We start from the raw sequence: 16,883 nt of genomic DNA on the forward strand, positions 1-16,883 counted from the left end.
TGCACAGAAGCATCTAAGGAAGTAATGGTCTCTCATGCCAAGAACTGAATCCTAAAAAAATAACAGAACTTTGCCACCAAAGGGTGTTCTGGAAAATTAACTATTTCCTTTACCAGGCTTCCTTCCCCTCTATACCTCTCAATTCCCAGAAAGATAATCAATAACCAGGCTAGGCGTAGAGGCAGTCTCACCAAAAATGCTCAGATTCTTGCATGATCATCTTATTCTGGATACTGCTCTCTGCATTTGAAGGTGTGGCTTTTTGAGCTTCTCTGTCGAAGATTTCTTCAAATCTGAGGTTCCATGAGAAGGGCTTTCATTAGTCACAAAGATCCATAATATTGTCAAGTTCATAACCTTTGAGGTTATCCAGGCAGTGAAGGTGAGATGAAGCAGACAGCACACATACTAAATATAGCTAAGTAGAGTCAGATACATTCTCAACATCTGTCAGTCTGAGGGGATGGGTAAAGATTTATACTAGATCCAGGCCCAAAGGCCAGGAGATTGCAAAGTCTCCATATGCCAAGAGCAGAAATTCCATAGCAAATATACACCAGCCTAAAAGCAGAGAAGCACCAAAAGCAAAAAGAGAGAGAGAACAAACCAGAAGTCTTTGGGTCAAGAATGCAGTAGCAAAAAATTCTCTATGCTTTGCTGGACAAGTGGAGTTTTACAGCAAGGTCGGCTCGTTTGCTGGCAGGACAACACACACGTGTTCCTAATGGATACATGTGGCTTTGTACATACGGCTCCGGCCAAAATGGTCACCAAATGACTGATCCTCACAATGATAAATCATGAAGAAGGGTATATCATTACCTTTAGGCACAAGATACTATGACCTGGAGAACAAAGCACCAGACTAGTGCTGAAGATGATCTTATTTCCATTTCAGTTCCATTAATGATCAACAATTTAGCCCTGTCAAGGCAACATTATCTCCCACCTCGTTTTTTCTTGACTGCCAAGTGAGATACAGACGAGTCTTTTTCTATAAATTCTACTGCCAGAAGCCAGGAATTGTGACAGTTAAAGTGATCTAGAAGAGTCTTGCATCTTGCATTTCCTTGGGGAAAAAAAAGCTTCAGTTCGTCACCAGGTACAAGTGAAAGACTCAGTAACACATAAGTAAATACAAAAGCAAATTTATTTTGAAAAGACAGCTTTTTTATTCTAGTTTATGCTTTTTAAGACGACAATACATTTCAAGTTCACAACTGATATGGAACATATTTCATCATCTTAAAATCTGCATCTCACATAAAATCATTGCTTTTCAAGTAAACTTAAAAAAAAAAAAATCTGAAAATACACATCATGCAATTTTTGGAACAAAGCACCCCAAATGCTTTTCCTGTGAAATTACATGGTATTGAGGGAAAATGTAAGGTTAGAGGACTATCAAATCATTAATTCCTATGACCTGGCATGATATTCTCTGAAGCTTAACACTGATTCTGAATATCCTGGGTTTAATTCTTGATCTTGGGCCATTATAACACTGTACATGATATATTTTACCAAGTAAGGATCTTCCCTTCATTACACAACAACAAATGGTTTGGCTACAGTAGAGGATGTCTCCCGGGGACTACCTAAGCCATGTAATAAAACTAATAATTTGTAGTATACTTTTAAGGACCCCAATCCCTCAAATGTCATTTTCTTCATATGCTTTTACATATCAAAAGCAAACTCCAACTCGATATTATCCTTTATGCTTCAACAAACAGCATAGATTACACGTGCTGTACTAGCTTGGTAACTCAAATTCACGAAAATTTCGTATTGTACATAAAGGAAGGCTTATTTAATCTCTAAAAAGGACTGAGGTTAAGAGCTCTTCAGTGAATCGGTATCATTTCCACATTTTTACTCAAATAAGAAGCCTGGCCCAGTTTTGCAAGAATACAACTAATAAAAAATGTGGATTCTCATATGCAAAGTTCATATTATGTGAATGAGAAGCACCACCACTACGGTTTTGTTCCAGCTAATTTCCACAATTATAGCTCAGAAGAACTTAGAAATTACATTAGAATCTTGAAGGTGTCAAGGTCCCTTACCTTTCCGAAACAGAATTAAAGTAATTTCATGTTTCTAATAAAAATTAAGAAATCAAATCACTTCACCTCTTGACTGACTTGAGAAACCACTCATCTGGAATACTGTAGTTCCAAATATGTATTTCCAGTTATGTAACATTTTCAACCTGGTGACTGATCTCCCAAACAAATAAGTGATTTGCTTTACAGTAATGAAGGTGATTCATGAAACAAAACACTTGCTTAATAGGTAGCGGAGAACAAGCTGTTTCTTTTCATATTTTGTAAAATACAAGACATTATCCTGCATGTTTTAACAGAACATGACAACCTACAGGAAGACTAAAATCCAGCTATAAGTTACATTCAACTTGAAAATGCCTAATATCAAAACCATTTCTATTCCTTGGCACATAAACTGTAACACAAATCAAGAAGCAATTCTTTGAGCAAGCTATAAGATTAGAAAGTATTTGGTTAGTTTGATGTCCACAGAAACCTTCCCACTCCCACAACTGGTACCCAGATCCAAACTTCAGTGAAATCTCTTGACATTATATCAAGACTATAATACACTTGCCTAAAATATTAGAATTATACCTGGTTGTTATGTTTTTGGGTAGACCTAATCTGCTTATGTTAAAGTTTCAAAGCACAAGGCTCCAAATCTTAACATACTACTGTCATGGGTTCAGGTTCATAGTACTGACTCAGGCTTGCAGCACTCCCTGACTTCAGGGCCTGTGCAGATGCTTTGTCTGGACCAGCCTTCTTGACAATCATAACATGGCACCGGACACTCATGTGGTTTCTTCTCAAAATTCCAACAATTCTAAGATGACTTTATTATTTAGAACTGATTGAGCATAGGTACTAACATGTATTTTTTTTCCTTTTTTTTTTTTTAAAAAAAAGTCAGTGAATCCTGAGAATTTCCATCTTGTTTTCAAAGTGCACAGCTCTCAAAGAAAAGGCAGCTGCTACTAACAGTATGATGCCATCCTAAATGATGCAGAAGCTACAGCAGTACCACAGCAATCCTTCAATGTGTGAAGAAAAAGATCCTATCAACAATTTTCAAACCACTACATATGCTGCATTTGAATGGAATAGCTAATTACCACAGCTGTTTGGGAAGAAAAGGGGGGACTAATAAGTCAAGGACACATGCTGCTTTCATTTACAGACTTGAGATTAAAACAAACAAACAAACAAAACCAAAACAAAAATAACAACTGTTCTAAGAGATTAAAAATTGGTCAGATTTTGCCTCCAGGAAACAGCACTGTAGCTATCAAGGGATTAATAAGGTTAGCTTTTCCCTGCTGAAGTATCAGCCAGTCTTATCAGGTTTTCATTCATTTAGGTGCTTTCATTATTCTGTAGGCTGCTGTTCCAATATCCTCATTAAATGAACACCAGTTCTTTGTAAGAAACAATCACTTCTCTTTAGAAGACAGAAGCAAAGACTTCCCCTTAAAGGAAGATCATCTCTCATACGAAGTTAGAAATAATCATGGCATGTGCAAACCAACTGATGGCCTGCATGATCTAGTCTAAGTGGCACTGAAGTTAATTTTTAACATTTTAATTTTGGTAGTTCCTATAATAGCTGGAGTTTCTATGCCAGATGAATAGTCTCCGACTTGGTTTTGTAATCCCTCTCCTCCATTATTCACTGATAATTTCCTAGCCTGGAGAACGCAAGTTATCTACAAAATTTGCCTTATACTGTCAGCAATGCTTCCTGGAACACATAGGCAGCTCTTGTGTTGGCATGCACAATATTCAGCTTCTCCCAGACAAAAAAAGCAAGCAGACACAATTCTACAGCTTTCTCACTTTGAGACCTAGCTCATGAGATGTTAGTTTCATTCTCCCTGCTGCTGTCAAACATGCAATAGATGCCATTAGGACAGTCAGCACAAAATCCTGGGCTATAGCATGTTCAGAATTCTCTTTCCATTGCATCTTGTGATAACAAATCCGGTTCTGATAGAGCTTCATCATTTCCCCTTCCTGGTCCCATAATGAAACCAACTACATGCACTGGAAGTTGCTGATGCTTTAACTGAATCAAAGTTGGAAAACTTGGTAACTATTTTCAGTAAAGGTAATATATTAGTCTTGTCCAGCACAGATGAGCTGATATTTCCTAAGTACAGTTTACATCTATTCAGAATAGCTAAACAAGGCTTCCCTCTCCCCTCCATGAGGTTGCTGAAGTAAAACACAAAGGATGTCTTCCCCTCCCACCCCAACACACGCACAGAGCATAGGCCTATGTTGCAACTAATAGCTGTGCTTGTTACTGATCATAAGTAAGCTTAAAATGTTATTTAAAACAAGGCAGTATAAGAGCCACGCTGTTCACAGCTTTAAATGTTGTTATCTTTGACTGATTAAAAAAAAAAAAAAAGCAGATTTAAGTGCAAAAGGAAAACATGACATGAGGTGAAATTTTAGGGCAGGTCTAACCACAATTTAAGAAAAAGACTCACAACAGGAGAGAAATAAAATTGTAAATAAAAAGAAGATAAAGTCCTTGACTACATGCCACTAGGATGTCTGAATATTATTAGGTATTTTACTTCTCTTGACCATAAGGCTTTTCATTCAACAGCTACAAGTTTTGCCGCATGGAAATTAAGCCTTGACCACTGTTCTGTCAGAAGGTGGGGAGGGAAGGCAGAACTATCCAGAATCACTACAACATGTCTGGTGAAAAATATCAAACTGGTAGAATTAAGGAAGACATTGTAAAGCACGACAACAAAAGAAACCATTTCTAGTCTCATAAGACCATTAAATGCTCTTAGCCACCCATTTGTTGAAACCAGAAAGGCACGTGGCTAATGCAAAGCTGGCTAACTTTCTTGATCTCATCATCTAAATAAATCTGGCCACAAGATGAGACAGTGCAGAAATTATTCTTGGGCAGAAAATCTAGACAATTTTTGTGAGATCTCACCACATCTGTATAAGGCTGGCCATGGTTTGGCTACATATGTAGCCAGCTCCAAGTCAAGAGATTGATAAAGGTTGTAACAGTCCCTACTTAGCTAATTGCATCCAATAACGAGAAATTTACCCTACATGGAAGACTTCATGACAGCACTACCCCGTGTAACCCAGCTCTGGGGTTGCCATAGTGGACAAGTCATACATCAGCTGTTCCAAGTCCATAAGCCATTTAAGTGCCATAGGTTGGCCATTCTTTTAAGCCTGTCTTCAAATCAAGATGAGATGTCTTTCTGGAAGAACGGAAAACAGAAAACTCACTGCTTCCTTTACTCACTCACAGCGTAATTTAAAAAGTTCATCTGCCTGCAGTTTCCCATCATTCCTCCCCACTTTGGATTGCAGACCCTATTTTACCAGTAATTTTTGCTTTCTGAAGAAACTTATTCAATGGAATTACCGCTTTATAGTAATTATTTTAAAACTCAAGACTGGGCTGCATAAACAAAAACATAGCCTGCAGATCAAATGAAATTATTAATTCACTCTGCTTGGCACCTACGAAGTTGCATCTGAAGTATGAAGTTTTGGGACCCTGAATGCAAAGGAGATACTGATAAGCAGGTCTAGTGGAGGATCACCGAGATGGCTGAGGTCTGGAGAACATGACAGATGAGATATGACCAGCAAGTTGAATTTGTGTAGCGTGAAGAATTAATAGTTAAGTGAGAATAACCTATCATTCTTTTCAAACGCCTAACTGACATCCACAGAGAAGACTAAGCCAGACTGTTTTCAGAGATGCACAGCACACTGACAAGCAAAAATAGATACACCTTGCAGCAAGAGAAATTCCAGATAGATACAGAGAACATTTATTCTCTACAAGGGTGCTCAAACAGTGAAACGGCTTGTGCGGAGTGGTTATGGAATCTCCACCTTTACTGACTTTCAAATCTCGCTTTGACAAACCCAGGAGCAACCCGATCTAACTTTGAAGTTACCCTCCTTTGAAGAAGATGTCAGACCAGATAACCTCCAGAGGTCCCTTCCAACCTAAATTATTGGTTCAACTTTTAACTTATTTTAAGATTCTGTGTTCTTGAGCCAGACTGATTTTTGCGCCTTCTCCCAAGACCCTTCCTACTTTTTCAACATTCTAAAAAAAACCCTACAGACAACAGGACTGGAACCTGTATTCATGCAGAATTCACACCATCAGTATAACCAAGGCAGATTAATAAAGTGTATGACTTCCTTATTCTTCCTCTATATTTAACAGAATTTCAGTCCCTCTACATTAACTTCTTATTTGGGACTTTCCCTACTTAATTTCAGGTTTCCTGTTAAGCAGGTATGTCCTATAACAGCTGGTTTCTAAATATACAACTTCGGATTTTGCTGTGCCATAGCAAACTGCTTGAGTGGGTCCCACCAAGCAGATGTTCCAGATACCTGTAAGAGTTGATCTTTCTACTCTCTACAAGTTAACAAAAGTAACTGCTTTACAATACCAACCATAAAGAAACTTTACTTAGAGCATGCTTCCTACCCCTCTCCCCTTTAGAAGTTTTAAAAAGCTTTTAAATCAATTTAATGCTTTATCGATACAGGGGTGGGGGAAAGGGAATTGTTTTGTTATTTAAGAAAGAGTATATCAAGCCATAATCGTGTTATACATGTTGGGTATTTACACCAAGTAACCATGTTCTCAAACAAATTAACTTAGGATTTTTTTTTTAATGAAGTTTTATTTCCATAAACCACCTCAGCATTAATTCTAATAATATTCTTTTGCATTTGCCGAATCCCTCAGTTGCCTTTCCATTATTTTTCTTCAGGATTGATGTGAAGTTAAATAGTTACTTAGGTCATCCTGCCTGACTTTTTTAAATAAGAAGTCTCCAAGGTCTTCTGATATTTACATTGTATTTCAAGATTTATCAGGAGGGACAACTTAGAAAAGAAATACTCTCAGCCAATTCTCTTAGAACTCCTGGGTTCAGATTATAAAGACCTGCTATAGCCTTTGTAAAGAAATGTCTAGCATGGACTCTTCAGTATCTTCCTTGTAACTTCTATATTTTAAGTACTTCAGTCACCTGCATGATATTATAATGTAATCTTACTTATTTCTAAAAAAAACCCTAAAAATATTTAAGGTAGCAGCACTTGAGTTTTGACAAGAATCTGGAAATCTACCATATACTTATTTACATACTTTCTCACACACACCATTTTTGTACTTTTTTTCATCTGGACATGCATATAACCAGACTTCTAAATGACAGGCAAAATCGCACCCCTCATGAAATCTTAAGTTACCAGTAAAAAAAAAGTTAAAGGTTTCAAAGTGAATGAGATACACATGAAAACAAACAAAAAACCAACAGCAACAACACCATGACCAACAGCAATAACAAAAACCACACCAAACAAACAACCTCGTTTGGCCCAACTTGTTGGCCTGCAGCATTTTACTCTGCCATATCAATGTAGAAGTGCACCTTTCTCTACTATTATTACATTCCCTCCTCTTCAATATCAACCAGTTATAGCTCTCTTTCATAGCGTATTTAAATATTCTCTACTGGCCTTAATTCACACTCCATTTCAGAATGACTATCACACTTTGAGTCCCTATCACTGCCATTTTAGGCTCAAATAATCTACCTGCATACTTTGCCCTTCTACCTTTTAAATTTTATTCTCTTCAGTTCATCTCATTTTTCCTTCATTTGGACGAAGGCCTGCTACTGACAGGTCCACATCCCTATCTTGAGTTGCTGTCTACCTTTAAGTAACCATGTTTCCCTTAGCCTGTTCATACATCTCCAATTTTCCCTTTTCTCTACCTTGGGAACTCCCAGATCCAGTAATTTTCTTTCACCATCTCCCTTTTCCAACCTCCCGCCCTGTCACAATAACTTTTTGACTTGTAAAAGCAGGAACAACACAAATCATCTGTGCAGAACTAGCACATCTGCCCCATGCAGTCATTTCACGCACTACATGCATAATCACAATACGGTACATTATGTAATAAGCGACACTGCCATTTTGTTAAAATTTGCTTCTCTAAGGCAAGGTTATTGTCTTCTGAGGAGGGAGAACAGATAAATATCGTATTCAAATCTGTTTCCATATTTACAAATACACCTTTTTAAAATTTACATAAGTGCACTCGCGAATGTGCATTTATACTAAAAAACACGCAGACACCTGTTCAGTGTCCAATATTTTAAACAGCTTTGCCATCTCAAAAAGAATGGATGACCAGGATAATGAAGTTTCTCCATAACACCACGAAGCAAAAACCACACCACTGGTGGATTTGACCTTAATTCTGCACTCTTTTCAGGGGTAAGCTCACAGTATTGCTAAGCCTCCATGTGCATCAACTGATGTCACTATAGAGACAAAAATACACAGTAACAAAACAGTAAAGATTTGAACCAAACAAAACTAGCAACATTAGGAGCAAAACCTACATACTCAAATCTCTAAGATTTTTAAGGTCTTCAGTTTTACTTAAGTAAACATTTTACAGTAATTGCTAGCTGATGTTCCTCCTAACAACACTGACCCAAAAATAATTACAGCAGGAACAAATTACTTCCGGGCTTCCCAGAAAATTCCTCTTATATTTAAATCAAATTCCTGGCATTTTGCCGAAGTGGGGGATGGGCACCTAAGTTGAAAAAAAATCATTTGAAAGGCCTCTAAAGCATTAACGCAGAAAATGAGTTGCTTTTCTTACCTGGTGAGAAGGTGGCACGTGCAAAATGAGCTTCCTCCTCTGAGTAAACCACTGACATGCAGCTCATTTGCATAAGTATTAGGAGCTACAAGTAGACTTCCAGGTCGGCCATCTTGATACTAAGATCGTGTTTTGTTTACACAGCAGCATGAGTACTATTTTTCAGCCAGCCTGCGCTACGCTGTTGTATCTCTCAGATAGCAGCCTACATCTGCCTGTTAAAGCCTGCTGGAACGCCCACGCCTCCACACAAGCGGCTAACCGTGTCGGGAGCGCTCCTGCAGCTCCCTGAGCATGCCACAGGGAACCTTGCAACTGCAAGTGCCTCCACTTGGACTCTTTGTACTGCCTTCTGTGCTGCCAGCTATTAGCACTGCAGCAACTATGTGCAGTGAAGTACCTCCCACATACCACACAGTAGTACCGACAAGCAAAAATTTATTACAGTACAGCGCAAGACAGCACACTGAAAAAAAAAAAAAAGCACCGAAATTTCCTCAGTATTTTCACTCACTAGCAATCTAATCACACCTAGGTTCCTTTGGACATACTTTTACATTCAGTGTGGCTCTTTTGGTCCAGAAACCAGAGTGCTGCTGCAATCCGTGCACAGGGGAAGTCCAGGACACATGTTAGCTGCTGCCGCCGCAGAGCCAGGCTGCAAGTTCCAGCTAGCTGGCGCCAGAAAAAATTTACATAAAGGGGCCCTCATCTCAAGGCTAAATTGCAGCAGGACAGTCGCGGAGCAAAGCCTCCTCCCTCCTCTCCCCCCCGTGAGATTACTAGGAGTTCTAGAATACATCTCTTAGTTATTTGCTTACTAATCATCCAGATCCCTGTCAAAAGTCAAGTGCTGCTCTTACTGTTTATATAAACGAAAACTCACAATAGCCTCTACAAAAGAAATTCCACCTTGAAGCCTGTTCCTAGTAGGATGCTACACACTGCACTGTTAATAGTGATTCTGGTGAGCACTCTGTAGTAACTGAAATAACACCGAAAAAATGCATAAGCTCAGTGCTCAGCGAACAGCTTTTCTTAAACTGGTATTTCCAATATTTTGCAGCCTACCAATAGCAAAAAAGTAACTATCACCTCCAAGTAGGGCAGATCCATTTTTAACCTAATGCTGATGGGTAACACGTCTGGCCACTTAATTTGCTATTTCCACTTCACGTTTAATTTTGCTTCACTAGGCAGACAAAGAAAAAAAAGTCCCCCATCTGGAGCTGTGGACTCGATCTTCTCGAGTACCTAAAAGGTACAGTGAAAGGTAGAGGCAGAAGCTTGGATTTCAGCCTCACTCTGAACAGTTAATTTCTTAATTCTTCATTTTTTTTCCCTCCAGTCAAAGTCAAATTACATTAATAAATGTATTAGATTTTACAAATGCTTATTCTGAAAGTCACTATACTATTTTTTGTGGAAAAAAAGAAGCCAGGCTTTTCTAAAGTGTGCATACGTAAAGGCTGAATCATTCACAAATACCTTTTTCCCCTCATTTGCTGCCTTACAAGAAACTCTTAGAGCACAAAACAATGCAAATAAATATACTATTTATTATACTAACTATAAACACGAATTTGTGAAATGCTAAATAAAATAAATTTAAACCTACAGAAATGTTCTGCTAGCTACACATCCATCAACATTGCTGTAGTTGCAGCCTGGCACCATTCAGTGGAAAAGTGACGGAGACAGAGATGCTTGTCGATTCCAGTAGAAAAAAGGCTGAGCCTCTTCAGGACCAGAAGAGCCTGCTTTGTGCCATGGGCCTCTTATAGTTCCCTGCACTGTTCCTCTTTAGAATGCCAACAGTGTCAAGGCTATATACAGTCAAATTACTTTACATGTCACCTTTTCCACTGTAAGTGTAATTTGCTGTATGGCTGGTTCTAGCTTATTTGAGCATAACACAATTTGCCCATCTGTGATGTCAAAAAGATATCGGATTTGTGTCTGAAAGTATTTAGTAATGCAAATTACTCTTCATTGGTTATTACAATTCATCCTCAGCTGTTGTATCCAAAAGCCTAGAGTGATGCGCAAGGGAAAAAATAATTACTTTTCCAGAGTGACTGTCACATTAAAATGACAGCCATTAACTATAGCAGTGATCTGGTATTGCTGTTCTTTTATGTCACGTGTATCTTCTGATTTATCTTACTTTCAGACAGATTTGTGTATGTTAGCAAATTTAAGTGCTGTGCAGAGTACATCTTTCAGTGACGCTGTTATCACTTGCAGAATGAATCATCGGATGAACAGCCTCTGAGCTTAAAAATAAAGGGCAGCAATGCTGCTTTAAAAAAAAAACCAAACCCAAAAACACACAAACCACAAAAAAAGCCCTTGTGTTTCCCACATACAGCTGCCCCCCCGCCCAGCTCTACAGCCTTGTGCACAACTATCAGAATAACAGCGCGATTCTCAACACAGTGAAACAGCTACTGCAAAATAAGAGCCTTTACTCAGAGCATTTTCTGTTCTCGGCTCCAGTCCGCTGAAGGAAATCCAGGCCAGAGCTTGCCGGCAGCCCCGAGGGCGAGCTCTCCATCTGCCATCTGGGGGGGCCTGGGGGAGGCACCACCCCGCTTCCAGAACCTTCTGGCAGAGTCACCCCCAGTCGCGGAGCTGCCTCTTCCTCTCTGCGCATTCCTGCCTCTCGCACCACTAGCCATCACAAAAGCTCGTTTTCAAACACAAAGTGTTTTTGCGCAGAGGAGGAGTGACCAGTTCGTTAATCAGAAACGCACCGGCTCGGTTGTGCGGGACAGGGGCCGCCTCTGAGCGGGCGCTGAGCTCCAGCGGCCGGGGGCTCGCTGGGCCCCAGACCGTGGCTCCTCACCCCCGGCAGCCACATCCGCCGGCCACCTGCACTGCCGACCGGCCCGCCCTGAGAGCCAGCACAGGGACCACTTCAGCTGCTTCCAAAACACGTCATGGATTTTTTTTTTCCCCCCCTTTTTTTTTTTCTTTCGGGTGGGGGGCAGGGTTAAGGTGTGCTTGTCTTTTTTTTTTTTTTTTTTTTTAAAATGCAAGGGTCTAACCTGGGAGAATAAACAACAGCATACTCAATTATATCCTGCCACTACAGAAAATGCCAAAATTCCTTCCTGCCTTTCTCATGTTTAGCATGCAGTTACTGGAAACACCCGACAGCTTTTATCACTTTGCCTTCTCAAAGCCGGTTAACCAGACTCTTCCTCCAAGACGCACACAATTTCATAGTCTCGCATCAGAAGCGACCTTGGACAGATTTTACATTAAAAAATAATGCCAGTTGCATTCAAAGTAGTTACTATTAGCTGTATAGTTTCAATTGGTACATATCGAAGACAACATCCTCAAATTTTAAATCAGTTGTTTAATCTCAGAAGAGAAAGGTACAAAAAAGTCTGCCACAGAATGATTTGCCCAATTCAGATATAATTTTAGATACTAAAGCATCCAATTTACGAAGTCTTTAAAAAAAAAAAATTAAATCTCTCACTAACAGCTTGATCTACAGAACAAAACCAAACCAAAATCCCACCACAGAGCAAAAGAAAATGAAAAGGCCTTGGGCCTTCTGTAGGCAACACACACAGATTCCAAAACACTCCCTTGCCCCTCCAACTTTGCCTCTTCTCCAAAGCATGAAACAGAACAAATTATCATGCACATCAGCTAGAAATTTGGCAGTTTCCAAGTTTTTTTCCCACTGGTCCTTGAAAGGCACAGATAATGATGTTAATTTCTGAAGCAGAGAACTGTCTATCAATCCATTATCTCAGCCAGTGTGGTTTACTTCAACATATTTTACAAGCACAAGCCTATACCAACAGAATAACCAGGGAAGGCAGGAAAAGGAAGGAGGGTGGGGGAGGCTGACACTGGCTGTATCCACTTTTCCACTGGAGAAAAGGGGGAAGAAAGTGTCTGAAATGGGTAACTTCCAGGCAGTAACAGAGTTTAATTTTGCACTGCCTTTCTTTCAGAAAGTACTCAGTTTGAGTCCTTATCAACTTTAGAAAAAAAACCCTGTATTTGCTCATTTAAATTTACATGAAGAATTCTCAGTTACTAAATAAATACCAAAAAGCTGACAGATCTTAACCTGCAAATCAAGATGATGAAAAAAATTAGCATTTGCCTTACTAATAATCCCTTCAAAGACACTACATTGAGAAAAACGCAGTAAAGTTTACAGCTAAAAATAAAAGTCCAATTTAACTGTTTAATAATAGTCATAATGTGATTAAGTATTTAAGATTCAAAACAGTTCTAAGCACTTGGTAACCATTTATTTCTTGTACCTGAAGAACCAAACAAGTCAGCTGTATGAAAGTGATTTGCATGCATTAAACAGTATTGTGTTAATTCAGCAGTCCATTCCAGTTTGTTTCGAATCCTGCCTGAAATTGTTTGCTCCCAAAATATCTACCAAAATAGAACATGCAGCTGTATGAATTGAGACGATTAGGACTTTTAAGAAGAACATAATCAAGCCATGTTAAAATGGTTCCAAGCAAGTACTATGCAGTAATGAAAAACTACCCAAATAGTTGGAGTACAAATTAAAATAAAGTAGAATCATGTTCTTACAGTCAAATACACCATTTTCAAAAAAAAAAAAAAGAAAAAAAAGTGAATCTATACACTCCTTCAGAGTAAACTATTGTTAGGTATTTCTCTTTGAAAGTCACATGTATTTGAGACTGCTGCCCTATTAGCAATTTCTTTACTTCTGAAAGCCTATCCTTCAAGTTTACCTATCAACAGCACAAAGCTAATTGTTCTAGAATGCAGCAGGTCTCAGAAGTGGAGAAAACAGAGACACAAGAACATAGAGCAGCATCTGAAAATGCATCTCGCATTAAAAATACATAGCGATCAATTCAGGTCAAGCTGTTAATTCATTATATACAGCTATTTCTAATTCAAATAATGAATACCATATTTATATATTTAATAAAAGCATATTTTTTTTAGCATCCACTGAAGTACCTTGTTCCCATGCAGGTAAATCTGTGTTTTTCATTTTCTTTTTGACTACTAAAGAATAAACTGTTAACACCACAGGAGAGAACAGAGATCACACTGTCAGCTACCGGTACTACTGTACAGCAAGCACGGCAAGCATTACTTCTTGAAACACGGATGTGTTCCATATGCATCACAGGTTTCAAAAGTTACCATACTTTATGCATTCCAACACTCACGTTAGGAAAGAAAACTGAACCCCAACCAAAGAAACCAAAACCCAAACCACATCACCCACTCAGCTCTCTACAACAAAATGCTACAGCTCCCTGCTGGGCCAGTCATTTTGTACAGAACTTCAAGAATGATACAGTTTTCAAAATGGCCTGTTAAAGAGCAAAGTAGACTAAATCAAAGGGGAGGGAAGACACGGAGACGAGTTTTCCTCTGAACTCTGGCAATCTCTTTGTGCCTTGTCTGTAAAATGGGAGTGAGCTTTACTCAGCTCACAGAAGAAAACATGGGCAACTAAAAAGGCACAAAAAGGACAGTATGAAAGATGCGGTGTGAACGTACAATATCTTACTCAAATGTAGTAACATGTGAGGAACCACTCCTTACAATGATCGTCAAAAAATACACTACTTTTCCTTTTCATGTTCCCATTAAAGAGGGAGTTAACAAAAACCCCAAACCAACAGAACCAGTAGCACTTGACAGTTTTTATATGCTTAATGTTTTATAACATTTTCATATGCTCCTTTAACAAAAACAAAACCAAACAAATGCCAAAACAAAACACCACCACCACCGGATGTGTATGGTAAAGTATGTTTTAGACATAAAATTTCCCCCGTTTCAATGAATATAAAGTATTCATGGTTTCTTTATAAATGGTGTACTGTCATTAACTATAGAAGACCATTTATGGGAACAGATATTTAAAAACTAATTTAAACAAGTGCCTTGTTACAGAGTATGTGAAAAGCGCCAACGTAACATGCAAAAATACTGGGGGAAGGCTAAGCTTTTAGGTGTTTACTATGGACTTTCACATCCTTAGCACTAAGTTCAACTTCAGACAAGAAAATACTATGAGCTACCTCCTGATGAGTTATTCAGCACTTCTGCTGCTCCCATTACATTTCTGGGGAACTTCCAAGTAATTCCCTATTTAATTACTCTCAAATTAACTCATATCCAGCTTAAGATCCATAAAGACCTCAACTAGGTATATGACACAGACACAAAACCAGAAAATGAGTGATTTGTGAGGAAAAATGTCATCTTTCTCCTCCTTTTCTGTTCTCCCCCTCTCCAGTGGAAAAAAACCTGAGCACTGCTTTTCTCCCACCTTTATGTCCCTGGATGCTGACACCTACCAGCTACCTCTGACTAAGTGCTAAGCATGACAGACAGCCAGGGCACCAACCAGTAACACACAAGGAAAGGATCAGGCCATGTGAAACCACTAGCACATTGGAACTCAGATTTCAATTAAGTTATACAAAAGAAAAAATAATTTACCATGAATCTTTCATTCTATCATTTGTAATAGTTCTGCAGAATTTAGCAGCAAATAACTGTTACTCGCAAAATAGTTACCATGCATATAATCATTACTATTCCCATGTATTTACGCAGGTTTTGTAGTCCTACCATTGGAAAAAGTTACATGTTGAAAATGTGATAATCAAATGTAAATCTAACCACTTGGTTACAAAAATCTAACAAAGTTCATAGAGAATTTATGTTATGTTTTAGTTGAAGTATGAAGCAAGCTTCTGAGAAAGGGCAGCATGAAGTGAGAACTCTTCTGGCCTTGTAAGGAAGTAAGCCAAAATGAAATAATTTGATTAGCAAGACACATGGGTGTGACCTTTGGCCTCTCCTGTCCCACCCAACCTACCACATAACTGAGGAAGTACGGAAGTCTATGAATTAATTCAGTGAGGGGGGGAAAAAAAAAACCCAAACAACAACAAAACTAAAACTAACACATACACCAAACAAAACAAACCAACCAAAATAAAAACCCAACACACTAAAATCCTGTTGACAAAAAAAGGAAAATATTCTGAGATATTTTATACAGCTTAAAATGAGTTGATTTTGCCTAAACAAAGTCTGTTTCTCAGCAAAGCAAAGCCAGCGCTTACCTCCAAGGTCTAGAGCATGTGATGCCAACAGCTCCGCTCATTTGCATGCAGCCAAGCTAAACTGCTGCCATGAAGAGCACTTCGTCAGCCATTTTGAAACTGCACTGTCTCAGCTGCACTGAAAAGGTGATTAAGATGGCTGCCACGTGCACTCATGACCAGCCACTCCGTGACAACTCGGTAGTGGATAAAACGTTTATACAGCAAAGCACCTCCCTCTTTGCCACACTGCAAGAAGCTGCACAGGCAGAGGAGGGGGCCAGAGGAATGGTTTCTTTGCCAGGCAGAAAATGGTTAATGCAACATTGCAGCTACTCAGAGCACCACTGGGAAAGAGAAAACTAAAATAAACCAAAAACCACCGAGAGGCAGCCCTGCTAGGTCTGTGATACAGGATTTGTATCGCATATTTCAAATCCCTCCCGACTCCAGGCAGTTCAGAATCCATGTCACATATTAACAGCCACAGATACAGAGCCAGATCATGCATAAAACTGACAAATATTAGGGAATACTTTTCAAGAGTAGCCTCATTTCAGTCTTAAAAAAAAAAGCCTAATAAACTGATCTATACCTTTTAACAGCACCACCTATTTTGAAATATTGTGTAATATTAGTTGCCCAATAAAATAGTTTTACAGGGCGAGGGGGGAGGGGAGTTCACTTTATAAATAAGGAAGCTAGCAAAAAAACCCAGAACACTCTAGAACTCCAGTGCCCACAGAAATCAAGTATCTAACTCTTTATAAATGATGCAGTTTCTATGCAGTTTCTATGTAAGTCTTTCAAAGAACAACCGTATCTAGAATCCCCTCAACAATTTTGCCAGAATGTTATTGTAACGATACTGAGTAGTTTGTTCCTAAAGAACTGGTTTGGGAACCTATCAGAGGGACAGAGGGGTTGTCAAAGAAATATACAATTTTAGCGCAAGCAGAACTTAAGATATTATGTTGGTGCAAAAAGAATTGCAGTTTTTGCATTGTTGAA

The 16,883-nt window shown here is 38.9% G+C and overlaps 1 protein-coding gene across 6 annotated transcripts in view; it reads right to left on the minus strand.

The window, feature by feature from the left end:
- ATF7IP (activating transcription factor 7 interacting protein) overlaps positions 1 to 16,883 on the minus strand; it is a 118,334-nt gene that overhangs the window by 90,993 nt on the left and 10,458 nt on the right. Inside the window, exon 1 of one of the 6 annotated variants that reach the window (XM_065658577.1) lies at positions 8,770 to 9,106. The exons of the other annotated variants lie outside the window; for them this stretch is intronic. The gene's annotated coding sequence lies outside the window, so the exon portion shown is untranslated. Of the gene's footprint in view, positions 1 to 8,769; positions 9,107 to 16,883 lie in introns of those variants that run through there. 6 annotated transcript variants of the gene reach the window in all.

The sequence above is a fragment of the Caloenas nicobarica genome, chromosome 1 (genome assembly GCF_036013445.1).
Source record: "Caloenas nicobarica isolate bCalNic1 chromosome 1, bCalNic1.hap1, whole genome shotgun sequence".
Classification (NCBI taxonomy): Eukaryota; Metazoa; Chordata; class Aves; order Columbiformes; family Columbidae; genus Caloenas; species Caloenas nicobarica.